General features: G+C 39.0%; 1 pseudogene; it reads right to left on the bottom strand.

Annotated features, from left to right (window-relative positions):
• Window positions 1-3,021: 3,021 nt before the first annotated feature.
• LOC129402646 (U1 spliceosomal RNA) lies at window positions 3,022-3,175 on the bottom strand (annotated as a pseudogene).
• Window positions 3,176-12,889: the final 9,714 nt, after the last annotated feature.

Genomic DNA, 12,889 nt, shown 5'->3' on the forward strand with positions numbered 1-12,889 from the left:
TCACTGTTGTCCCTGGAGCCATTTTACGAGGAGTTCTTGGCCACAACTGAATACGAAAATGTGCTTATTTTGGTTTGAACAGTCTTGTCCCCTGACTTTCCGCCATTAAAATTTGAGGACCGAAGGGCTACTTTCAATCATCTGGACCTACATCACGCTTCTTTATTTGGAGTTTTCTCATTTAGTTTTGTTTTTGTTTGCTTTGGGCTTGATTCGCTTTTAAAACTCATGAGAGAAAAAAAGACAAGAATCTAGGCACAGACACAGGAAAACAATGAAGTCAGTTAAACCTAGAGCTCTCAGAAAGCTTCAACAAAATAGTAAGTGACAAGGCACTGCCATACCAGCATGGAAATGAATGGGGACAGAACAGTGACAGAGACATCAGTGAGCTATCAGGAACGTGCAGAAGAGGAGCAGGTGGGGGAGAATGAGAGCCCTGGGAGGGGAATCCACCCTTACTGTGGAGAGAATGGGAGAAGGGAGTATATCCTCGTTGGCAGCCAGTGCTCACCGTGTTAGAGGACATAACAAACCTGATTAGAGCAACGTGAGAATGGAATTCGAATTGACTTGTACATTTTTGAGTCAGTGCAGGTAGACTGCAGTTAAATTCACATGGAGCTGTGTAGTCTGGGCTCCATGTACCTTTTATTTTATTTCTTTATTTAAAATCAGCCCTTTTGAAAAAAGAATTAATCTACCATACAGTGCATTCACTTAAAGTATACTATGCCCTGGTGTTTAATGCATTTATAGAGTTGTGCCGGCATCATCAGAGTCAATTTTAGAGCATTTTCAGCACTTGCAGAAGAACTTTGTACCCATTAATGGACATTCCCCAGCCCCAGGAAACAAATAGCTATACTTTCTACCCTGCTAGACTTAAGTAATTCTGGACATTTTATTTTAATAGAATCATACACCATGTATATTTTAACCAGTTTCTTTAATTTAGCATAATTATTGTTCACCTATGTTGTTGAATATGTTACTTTATCCATCTTATTGCCAAATATAGTACTGCTATTATAGAATTGCTTCCATTTTATTGCCAAATAATGTTCCATTATGTGAATATGGCACTTTATTAATTTACTCAACAGCAGATTAATTTAGGATTGTTACTGTTATCACTTTTTTAACTGTTAAAAAATTAGTGCTGTGAACATTCATATATAGTTTCTTATGGATACATGTTTTCACTTGTCTCAGATATAATTGAGGTGTAAAATTGCTGAGTCTTGTGGTTTTACTTTATGTAAACTTTTGAGGAACCTCCAGACTCTTTTCCAAATAGTTGAACCCTTTATATTTGCAGGAGAAATGTAGGGTTCCCATTTATCCACAGCTTCATCAATTTTGTTAATGCATTTTAATGGCAATTAAAACTTTTAGTTGCAAAACATCTCATATGTTTTGGGTGCAGTTTCCTAATGAAATTTGTGGACTTACTGTTTATTTGTCCATCTTCCTTGGAGAAATATCTGTTTCAATCCACTGCATATTTTTAACATTTTTAATTATTTGAAAATTTTTAATTAAATTTTAAATGTTTAAAGTGTTATGAATATTTTAAATCATTTTTTATAATATATCTAATACTTTTGGTATACAAAGTTACTGCAACTCCACAATGTGCCCAAACCCTAATCCACTGTTTTTATGTCACTTCTAGGTCAGTTCTTCCATCCCCGTCCTTGTCCCCTTGGAAGTCCATGAGTTTGTTATCATGGCTAGTGTTGATTCCTTTGCTTCACTTCTTTTTATGTCACATATGAATGTAATCATCTGGTATTTTCCCTTCTCTCTCTGGCCAGTTGCACTTACCATGACACCTTCTAGCTCTACCTGCATGGCAGCAAAATGTGAATATTTAGCTTTTCTCAGAGCTGTCTGCATAAATTATAGCTTCTTTATTTACTTGCCTTTTTTACATCAAATTTTTCAAAAGGCTATGGCATAATTTTGTTCTTGATGATTCCATTTTTTAAAAAGTACTGATTTAAAAAAATTGTAACTTAAAACAGCCACACACATACACACAACAGCAAATGGTCCACAAAATATTTTCTTTTCCTTCTAAAGGTTTTGTGATGTTTTATTATCATTAACCAGTCTTTCACTATTTACCTTAAATGGCCAGTTGAGACAAACCGTCCTGAGACTGTTCTCCCATCACAGATTAAATTGGGGTGGCAGGTACTGGAAATAATATTCATTTAACTTCCTGAGCCTTCTGAGTAATCTTGCTAGTTCACCTATTTTAATGATATCTGTAGCAATGGTCCTTCTCTTATCACCAACAGCAAAACAGCCCAGAGGAAGAAGGTAGCCTGAGAAGCTCTACACACACACACACACACACACACACACACACACACACACACACACACACGGCCTTGCCCAGCACCCTATCAATGATGGCAGCATCACCAGATTTCAAGAAGGTGGGACCATCTTCCAGCTTTTTCCCAGAAAGACTAATCAAAATCTTTTCCTTCAGCTCAGCAAACTTACAAGCAGTGTGGACTGTGTGACAATCCAGCACAGGTGCACAACCAGCACTGATGTGACCTGGGTGGTTTGGGATAATCACCTGAACTGTGAAGTTTGTTGCTTCCCTTGGAAGGTCAATTTTGCTGTCACCTGCCACACTGCCATGACGAATATCTTTAACAAGTGTTCTTGACGTTGAAGCCCACATTGTCGCTACATTAGGATTGAATGTAATTTCCTTTCACCTTCCATTTCTGAGTGTTTTATTCATCTAATAATATAATTACATTCATATTAAGCTATACAATAGCTTTTTGTTTTCTCTTTTGCTTGTTTGGGAGACACCAGTAAGTCCTCAGGGCTTACTTTTGGCTCTGTTCTGAGGGATCACTCCTGGCCATTCCTTAAGAACATAAGGGATGTTTGGGATCCAACACGGTCAACCATGTGCAAAGCAAGTACCTTATCCGTTGTATTATCTTTAGGGCCCCAGCAATAGCTTCCCTCACCTCTCTCCCCCGCCAGGGAAGCGTGTGAAATTTGTTCTCCACTACCACAAATTATGCAGTCGAGTTTCCCACATCTGGGGAAACTGCAGGGGTAAGCACATCTGGAGAAGGCTCACCCTGGGAAAAACATCTTCATGATCATGGTATCTTCTTTACCAGGTAAGTATTACAATAGCTTTTTTAATCAGTTAAAGAAATTTAGGATTCTTTCATAATTAAAGCAATTTCAGTTACTCTTTCTATTTCTATGCAGATTTAAATTACTGTTTTGCTTTCTGCCTGGAGAAGTTCCTTTATTATATCTCTTTAAGGTGTGTCTAGTTTCAGTGAATTCACTCAAATTTTTGTTTACTGTAAGGCGTATATTTTGCTTTCATTTAAAAAGTGGTGGTGTCTGATATAAAATTATTATATGGTAGTTATTTTCTAATGTTTCTCTGGATATCATTCCCATGCCCTCTGTATTTCACAGTTCTTATGGGAGCTTTTAATTTTATGAATCATTTTTCTCTTTTTTTCTCTTGCTTCTGAATTTTCTCTTTTGTCTTTTAGTATTTCTGTTATGATACAAATATGTAGACATTGTCACATAGATTTTATTTTTAACTTGTTGAGTTTTATCAAGTTCTAGATGTTTGGGGACTTTTTTGAGTACTTTAAGTTTTCTTTTATTTTTGAATCCTTTATAATTTTATGTTCCTTTCTCCTTAACTCCTTCTTCCAATACACTTTGTATGTTTGCTAGGATGCGTAATGGTATTGTACATTTCTCAAAAGTTCATTGTTATTTCTCTTCTATACAAACTACTTAATCTCTATTGATCTATTTTAAAGTCTATTTATCCTTTATTCTGCCATTCTCAGTCTAGTGTTAATCCTGTCCAGGGACTTTTCAATTTCATGTATTATACCTTTAAATTAATAATTTCCAACTGTTTCTCTTATAATTTATAAGACAATGCTGCATTTTTCTATTTGGTGAGACATTATCATCTTATGAAAGGTTCTTTGTTTTCATTTTTACTTTTTTTTGGCTATACCCAGTGATGCTCAGGGATTAGTCCTGGCTCTGCACTCAGGAATCACTCCTGGTGGTGCGGGGGACCATATGGGATGCTGGGGATTGAACCCAGATTAGCCATGTGCAAGGCAAATGCTCTACCTTCTGTACTGTCATTCCAGCCCTTTCGTTACCATTTTTACCAAGGCATTGTAGCTTGCAATACTGAAAATTACTGTGCACGGTATTCCAACCCCACATTCATCACCAGAGTGTCTGCTTCCCTCCTCCATTGTCTCAAAGGCCCTTCTGACCACCCCATTCCAGAAAAGCTCAACTCTGAGTCTCCAGTTCCTGTCATAATTCTATAAGAATTATAGAATTAATTAATTAGCTAATTAATTAATTCTTAACCATACCCTCCTCTAGTTCTTTGAACATATTAATTATAACTTCTTTGAAAAACTTTTCTGCTAAATCCCTCATCTGAATCTTCTTTGTGTATATATACACACACATATATATGCATATATATACACATATACACACATAGGTCACACTTTACTGTTTATACTATACCTTGTAACAATGTGGGTATTTTTTATTGAATACCCCTATTCTTTATTGAAAAATAAAGTACCAGCTTTATGATCTTGATTTTAGTAAAGATATGTGGCAGATTACATAAAGTAAAAGGAGTTGGAAAATCTTTGACTTTGTGATTCTAAAAGATTAAATTTCCTTGTTTTAATTAGAGGATTTTGATCAAAATTGTTGGAGAATAAATTTTTTTTGCTTTTTTTTTTTGGGTCACACCTGGCGATGCACAGGGGTTACTCCTGGCTCTGCACTCAGGAATTACTCCTGGCCGTGCTCAGGGGACCATATGGGATGCTGGGATTTGAACCTGGGTCGGCCTCGTGCAAGGCAAATGCCCTACCCGCTGTGCTATCTCTCCAGCCCCTGGAGAATAAAATTTTATAAAATCTATTTATGCCTATTCCAACCCATTCTAGGGAAAAATATCACATAAATATAGAGGAAAAGAGGAGAGATGTTGTAAAAGTCAGAAAAGAAAATATAGGATTTTTGTGAAAGTAGGACTTTCAAAAGTAAAAAATTGTTTTGCTTTTTTTTGGGGGGTTGCACCCAGCAATGCATGAGGGTTACTCCTCACTTTGAACTCAGGAATTACTCCTGGCGATGCATGGGGTCCAGATGGGATGTGAGGAATTGAACCTGGATCAGCCGTGTGCAAGGCAAATGCCCTACCCACTGTACTATGGCTCCAGCCCCAAAGTAAAATTTTTAATAAAATAATATTTAAAGGAGAGCATTGATAGGTAGGACAGAAAATCATCATTGAGAGTAAGGAATATCTGCATAATAAATTTTGGTGGACAGACCAATAGAGGGATGTACAGTGTTTGACCAAAGTTAGAAAATGAACTGAAAAAAATAACCCATATTTTGCATTTCCTTGGCTGAAGAAAAGAATTGCCATAGAATTCATAGTGTTTTCTAAGTAAAGTCATGAACTATCCCAAAAGTGACCTATGTATATCTATAAGTGAAAACCAAAAATACTAATACAACTGTAAGTCTTAAGCATGATCTTATATAGATGGTTCTAGAATATGTGTTCCAAAGTAACTTTTCCCTATACATGATCATAAAATTCTGAAACAGTTTTAGTATTCCTGAAATAGAGGAACTTTAATTTAAAAAAATTATATTACAAAATAATTAAGGAAGAAAAAACATGCACAAACTTAAGAATAATCAGAAAAACTTAGCAGATGAGAGAGGAGACATTGTATAAAATGAATATCATTTTATTAAAAAATTTACTTTCTGAAGTCCTACTTTCACAAAACTCCTATATTTTCTTTTATGACTTTTATACCATCTCTCCTCTTTTCCTCTATATTTATGTGATATTTTTTTCCTAGAATGGGTTGGGAATAGGTATGAATAGCTTTTATAAAATTTTATAGTTCTACCCAAAATGAAAGTAGACCAGGCCCAGGAGCTAGAACAGTGAGTGGAAGGGCACATATTGCATTTGTAAGAGGTTGGGACTCAATTCCCACCACTACGTGATACTTTACACACTACCAGAAGTTGTATTGGTCACCTACAAATGCCCCTAGGGTGGTTCTGATTGCTCACAACACTCCTGGACCTCAGTAACATACTTGACCTTTGCACTGAATCAGTCAGGCCCTTTCACTGCCTGATTTTTTTTTTAATCACGTGTGATCACTTGTCATCCCATGGTTTATTGATTTGCTTGAGCGGGCCCAGTATGTCTCCATTCAACTCTGTCACGTGCTAGTGTAGCCCAATGACATGTGCTTACTCCAGGAACATGAAGAACATCAAACCGCTTGTTCAGGGTCTTGATGAAGAAGTCCGACCATCTCATAGGTGGGCGGCCAGTGTTCTTTTGACTGACCCCGGAATCCAGTCAGTAACGGCTCTAGTCTAGGGGTCCTCTCCAAATTGCATTACGTGTCCGGCGCATCTGATTTTAGACACCTTCACAAACGAGGCAACGTCACTGATCCTTGATTGTCAATGGAGGTTGGAACTCCGAATTCTTTCTCTCACTTGAGTGAAGGATGATATTCCAAGCATAGCTCTTTCAACTCCTCTTTGGGTGATCTGAATAGTGTTCTCATCCTGTTTTCGTAGAGCCTAGGTCTCTGAGGCGTATGTTAGTGGAGGAAAACTGGCGGAGTAAAAAAGATGTGCCCAGAACCGGAGGTTCTTCATCCTCTTAACAACTTCTTTGATGCTCTTGAAGGCATTCCACACCGCATTCTTCCTCCTGTGCAGTTCTTGTGCCAAGTCGTTCCTCATGTTGAGTTCTCGACCAAGGTACATATAGCTGCTGCATTCAGAGATATTTGTTCCATTGAGAGCAAATGGAAAGTCGGGAACTAGTTCGTTTCTCATAAACATTGTCTTCGTGAGATTCAGCTGCAGTCTGACCATTCCACACTCACAGTCGAAGTCAGCCAGCATTTGTGCCGTTTGGCTAATGCTCAGTGTTATTAGAATGATGTAATCAGCGAGGCAGAGGTGGTGTAGTTGCTGACCATCTGTCTTCACTCCCATTACTTCCCATTCCAGTTGTCGCATGATGTTCTCGAGGGTGGCATTCAAGTTTAGATGAAATGGTATCACCCTGCCTAACCCTTCTCTTTACGTCACTGATCACTCCCTGGTAGAATGGTGAGATCCTGGTGGTGAATCTGCAATACAGCTCGCAGAGGATCTTGATGTACAATCCTGAGTTTGAATGCCCTGTTTGGCTAGGGCTTCAATGACCGCTTCAGTCTCAACATAATCAAAGGCCTTTAAATCAATGAACGTTAGAAATAGCAGCATCTTGAACTCTTGCAAAACCTCAATGAGCTTGATCACCATGTGGATATGGTCGATTGTGCTGAGTCCATTTCAGAACCCGGCTGCTTGCATGGTTGTCCTGCATCTAGTGTTCTGCCTATTCTATTCAGTATGACTTGAGTGAAAAACTTACTGACATGGACAACAGGCAGATTGGGCGATAGTTGCTGATGTCGTGAATGCCTCCCTTCTTGTCCTTCTGTTTCCATTGGGACAGAACCGTGCATTCAGAGTGGTAGTGTGGGAAGAGCCGAGCCAGTGTATTGATGAGTAGTGGTGGCAGATTCTTCAGGTGTTCGGGTTTGACCTTGCCTGGACCAGGTGTTATATGCATCTTTACCAACGAGATGGCATGTTGGATTTTGGAAGGGAGAACGTTAGGAACGACATATCCATCCTGGGGAATTTGGTATGTGGGCAGGTGGATGTCATTATTGAAGAGATCCAAGTAGAAGTCATGGATAATATTCTCCATTGCCCTTCTTGAAGATGTGATAGATCCATCAGGACATCATAGGGCAGTCATCTTGGTCTTATAATTGGCGAAGGACAGGTGGGTGTTGTGAATACTTTTCCCAGCTTCTGCCACATCGGCCAACACTGCTGCTCTTCTCTCTTTTAGGTCTTCCTTTATCACTTCTCTGCACAGCTTTGCGAGCTTGGACGTTAGCTTGTCATTGCCTGAGGCTCCTGCCAAACCATGTTGGCAAATAAGCTTGAGAGTTTCCGAAGACAAGTGTCTGTTTGTGGTTTTCCCACTCTCAGCATTCCATGCACAGTCATGGGGGCGCTGAACCAGTCGATCGTATTCTTCATCGTGTTGTCAACGATGGCATCTTCCCATTTTGCCACAATAGTGCCAAAGAACTCCCAGTTGGTGGTCATTCTGGGGGTTCTCTTCTTAAGCTTTGCAGCCCTTTCTCTCTGCTCCATGAAGTAGAATTTTGCACGAAGGACAGTGGTCCGATCCTGTTTGGAATTATGGGACTATAGTGACATCGGCCAGGCAAAACCCTCAATTGAATCTTATGTGGTCAATTTCATTATGGAACGGTCCCCTGGGAGACTCCTATGTTCAACATTTAGATTCAGCCTTCTGGAACTGTGAGTTGCCATGGATGGTCTTGGTCGATATGATGAACTTAAACAATCTCTCACCCTGTCTGTTCCATTCTAGGCCATGGGACCCAATGTGGAGTTCTTCAGGTGACCTTCTTGCGCCTATCTTGGTATTAAAATCACCAACAATGATCTTGTAGAAGGTGTGGTCTTCTTTATAGAACTTCTCCAGCTCCATGTAGAACTTCTCAAATTCTTCTTCATCGTAGTTGGATGTTGGTGCATAGATGATAAAGATTGAAACTGCAAGTCGTGAGCCACATCTATTCAAGTGTAATCATCCAATTCGGGTTGTTAGGCATTCGAATTAATCAATACTCATGGCCAAGTTCCTGTTGACAAGGACAATGACACCACTGACGCCTCTATTGTCCAGAAGAACTGAAGAACAGTTCTCCAGTGTCAAAAATGGTGTGATGTGATCGATGCCTTCTTGTCTTGGTCAGACCAATGATGTCATACTTGATCTTCTGCACTTGGACCATCAGGTCCTTAATGGATGCTTCCATTGCCAGCGTACATGCATTGAAAGTACAGACAGTCATTTTAGTTCTTCTTTGTTTTGGCAGCCTAGTTCGGCCCTGAGATGTTATCAGCCCCTCCTTGTTCGTCCTTCTTAACGCTGCTGTATTGGTGGCTCTTTCAGGGCCAGGGACTGAGGCCCATTGTTGTTACTAGTTTTGGCATGTGGAATATGCCATGGGTAGCTTTCCAGGCTCTGCTGTGCAGTTAGGATAGTCTTGGTAGCTTGCTGGGCTCTCCGAGAGGGATGGAAGCTGTTAGGCCAGCCTCTAATCACCCTTACATGTGTTCCTATGCTTCATACTATATTTGAACCCCATCAAATATGGTGCTGTAATTTTAGAAAATACATAGGAAGTGTTTATGATTTTAAAAAATAATATTTTAAAAATACAATACATATATCCCTTGATTTTAAAATTGTTTAATTTTAAAAGAGGGATAGACAGATGCAAGAATAGGAAAAAAGACTCAGTTGCATGTATAAATGGTTTATGTAAATAAAGGCAACTCCTACATTAATGGGTGAAATTATAGATGTTTCAAGTAAATGACTTTGAAATGTGATATTCCTCCTAAAAATATGAGGTTATATTGATCTAGGATAGATAAGAAATATATTTTAATATTTAAATGTAAAAAAGTCATTTGAGTAGCAGACAAAGACATGATGAAACAGCTGCATTCATATATATATGTATATATATATAACAGAAAGACATTAACTTTTTTCTAATCGTGAAAAATATGCTCCATTATATTGGAAAGTGAAAATAAAAATGGTAAGCTGGAATGCATTATCTGAAAGTTTTACTACATAGACCAAACATTAAAATACTTAATATATAAAGAGTTTCAATTATAAATTTAATTTTTAATGAACTAAAATAGGTCATGGGCACATAACAAACTATGAAATGAATTTATAATTCTTTACATATATAAAAGTAAATGTTTCTGATACAAAAAAAGGTACCAGTTTAGAGTAAAAGAATTCTCGAATTTTATTCTCACTAGGAAGAGTACCTAGTTTTTCCAATACATTTCTCTTATACTTGGCACAGAGTGACTTTTATTGGACTTTTTAAGTCCAAGTAAAATTATAAAGCTACATTCAGAAAACCAGCATACAATTAGGATTTTGGAGGTTCTTTACTTATTTGGTGTACCACCCCCTTTTCAGGAAAAAATACTCCTGTCCTTGGCAATCCACCTTCTTTAAGGAAACAGAAAGCGTATCCCCCTTCCATTTTTCATTTGCACTGAGGCTATCAGCTCAGTTCTACCCCTCCCCTGGGAATATTGTTCACTTTGGCAAACACTGATCTATTCTATCTTGTTTAGGGGGAAGTAAACAGTATGATAGGTCAATGCACTGTATCGTGGCCAAGTGTTTTTTAGGTTCAATTTCTTGCTTTGTTGTTGGGGAACAGTTTCCCCCAGCGGTGCCAGACACGTTGCACACCGTGTCCGAACAGACATGGGGCAAAGGATAACGGGGACGCGGAGAAACACCCTCAGGGAGCAGCTGATGGCTGTTCACCTTATCGCCAAATACACACATATTTTATAGGGAGTCTCAGCTCAAGAGGATGGTCCAATCACAGAAAGTTTAGCATTATTGGCCTTTCACCTCTCCAACTCTGTTTTGCCCTGGTTCAGTCCCAATCAAGGCTAGCCGCTGCAGTTCAGATGAGTTGCTAAGCAGATGTGACAGTTTCTATGGCTAGGAGGTCGAGTGAGGTTCAAGGCCGAACACCCGGTGCTGGCTGACACCCTGTTCTTGCCAACTTTGCCCAGATACTCCCTCCTGTGAGGCTTTGCTTCTGGGCTCTCTTGCAAGGTTGGGTCTTATCTGCACCAGTGTGTTACCATGCTCCACACTTTGTGATAATTTGTGGCAAGCTAATTTTTTGTCTTTGTCTAATGTTCCTTAAAATAATGATGCAAATGGAAACAGTATCCTACCTATAGGTTATTGTGAGGTCTAATTGGCTTATTATAGGTAAACATCAAAATAGTTCCAACTTGTAAATCCCGGTATTATATACATATTATCCATTGTTACTAATCAAGAACTGAACAGGAGCAATAGCACAGCAGGTACGGTGTTTGCCTTGCACCTGACTGACCCAGGTTCGATTTCTCTGTCCCTCTTGGAGAGCCTGGTAAGCTACCGAGAGTATCCCGCCCGTCTGCACAGCAGAGCCTGGCAAGCTACACCTGGTGTAATTGGTATGTCAAAAACAGTAACAATAAGTCTCACAATGGAGACGTTACTGGTGCCCGCTTGAGCAAATCAATGAGCAACGGGATGACAGTGCTACAGTGCCACTAATCAAGAAAATCACTGTATCACTGCATCACTCTCATCCCGTTGCTCATCGATTTGTTCAAGCAGGAACCAGTAACGTCTCCATTGTGAGACTTGTTGTTACTGTTTTTGGCATATTGGATATGCCACGGGCAGCTTGACAGGCTCTGCCGTGCAGATGAGATACTCTAGGTAGCTTGCCGGGCTCTCTGAGAGGGATAGAACCCAGGTTGGCCACATGCAAGGCAAATGCCCTACCCTCTGTGCTATCTCTCCAGCCCTAATCAAGAAAATAATACTTATGTTTTTAACCAAAAGAGGTTGCTAAAAAGAAAAAAAAAAGTCTTAGGAAAAGAAGATAAAGAGAATGAATTTGATTCTGCCAATTGAAGAGCCTTATCTTTTTTCTTTTTTTCTATTATTGCCTCTCATGATAATTTGTGGCCAAAATTATTGTTGCATATTGTGACAACTGACCTTGTGTCTTTTTCCTGCTATCTGCAAGTCTTGACTATACTCATTTCTCTGCTATATGCTTACTTATGTTCTTGAAATGACATATGAATGTCAAGGTATGGGTTATTTTGAAAGATAGGCTTCCCAGCCTTTTAAAATAATACTGAATAAATAATTTAATTGCTAAAGTGATCAGGATCATGCACTGTGTACTCAGCATATACCATTTTGCTTCAGAGCAATTGTGAGTGAACACCATTGACCCCTGAATTTTGGAGCAACAGCTGTTGCCCCCTTGAATGTCTGGATTGTAGTTTCAAATTCCTTGGCATTTTCATTCTCCTAAAATGATGTGTTATTTGGAATAAATTTAGGAAAAAATGTTATTTTAATTAATCTTGGGAATAAATAGGAGTAAACTTAATATGCTAATATGCGGACTTGAACATAGTTTCATGATGAGTGACCTTTCACCTTTCCTTATCCAAGCCCCTTCTGTATGGAAAATCTGAAGCAATCTGCTGGCTCCATCCTTGATGAATGACAACTCTATAACAATTTATAAGAAGAGGAAGTTATGAGCTTGCGGAAGCCCTCCAGGAAGCAGAATCTATCTCTGCTCTTATGTCTAATATTCCTGCTGTACAAGTAACCTTTAGTTCAGGGTTATAAATATCTTCTTTTAGAGACAAGGAGTTGGCACCGTTTTCCTTATTTTTAACAAACCCTAAGAGAAAACATAAAGCAGCAGAGTCTGGATGAAGTAGAATTGGCAGTCCTGAGATTTGGATTTACCTCTGAGCATCTGGGCCACCAATGGACAGAATATCCTTAAAATATGGATTGTATTAAATTAAGAAACATGGCAATATGGAGCTGCATTCAAGGTTATGGATTGTGGAGGCACAGCCCACAGTAGATGACAAGGAGAGAAGTCGGGCTAGACCAGGCTTAGGTAAACCAGTTGAGCAAATGTTTGGTGACAAGATACCTTGTCCTTAAGAAATGGGGCTCCAGGCAAAACTGTATAGACGAATGATCACGTCAGAAACCCAC

The sequence above is a fragment of the Sorex araneus genome, chromosome 2 (genome assembly GCF_027595985.1).
Source record: "Sorex araneus isolate mSorAra2 chromosome 2, mSorAra2.pri, whole genome shotgun sequence".
Lineage (NCBI taxonomy): Eukaryota > Metazoa > Chordata > Mammalia > Eulipotyphla > Soricidae > Sorex > Sorex araneus.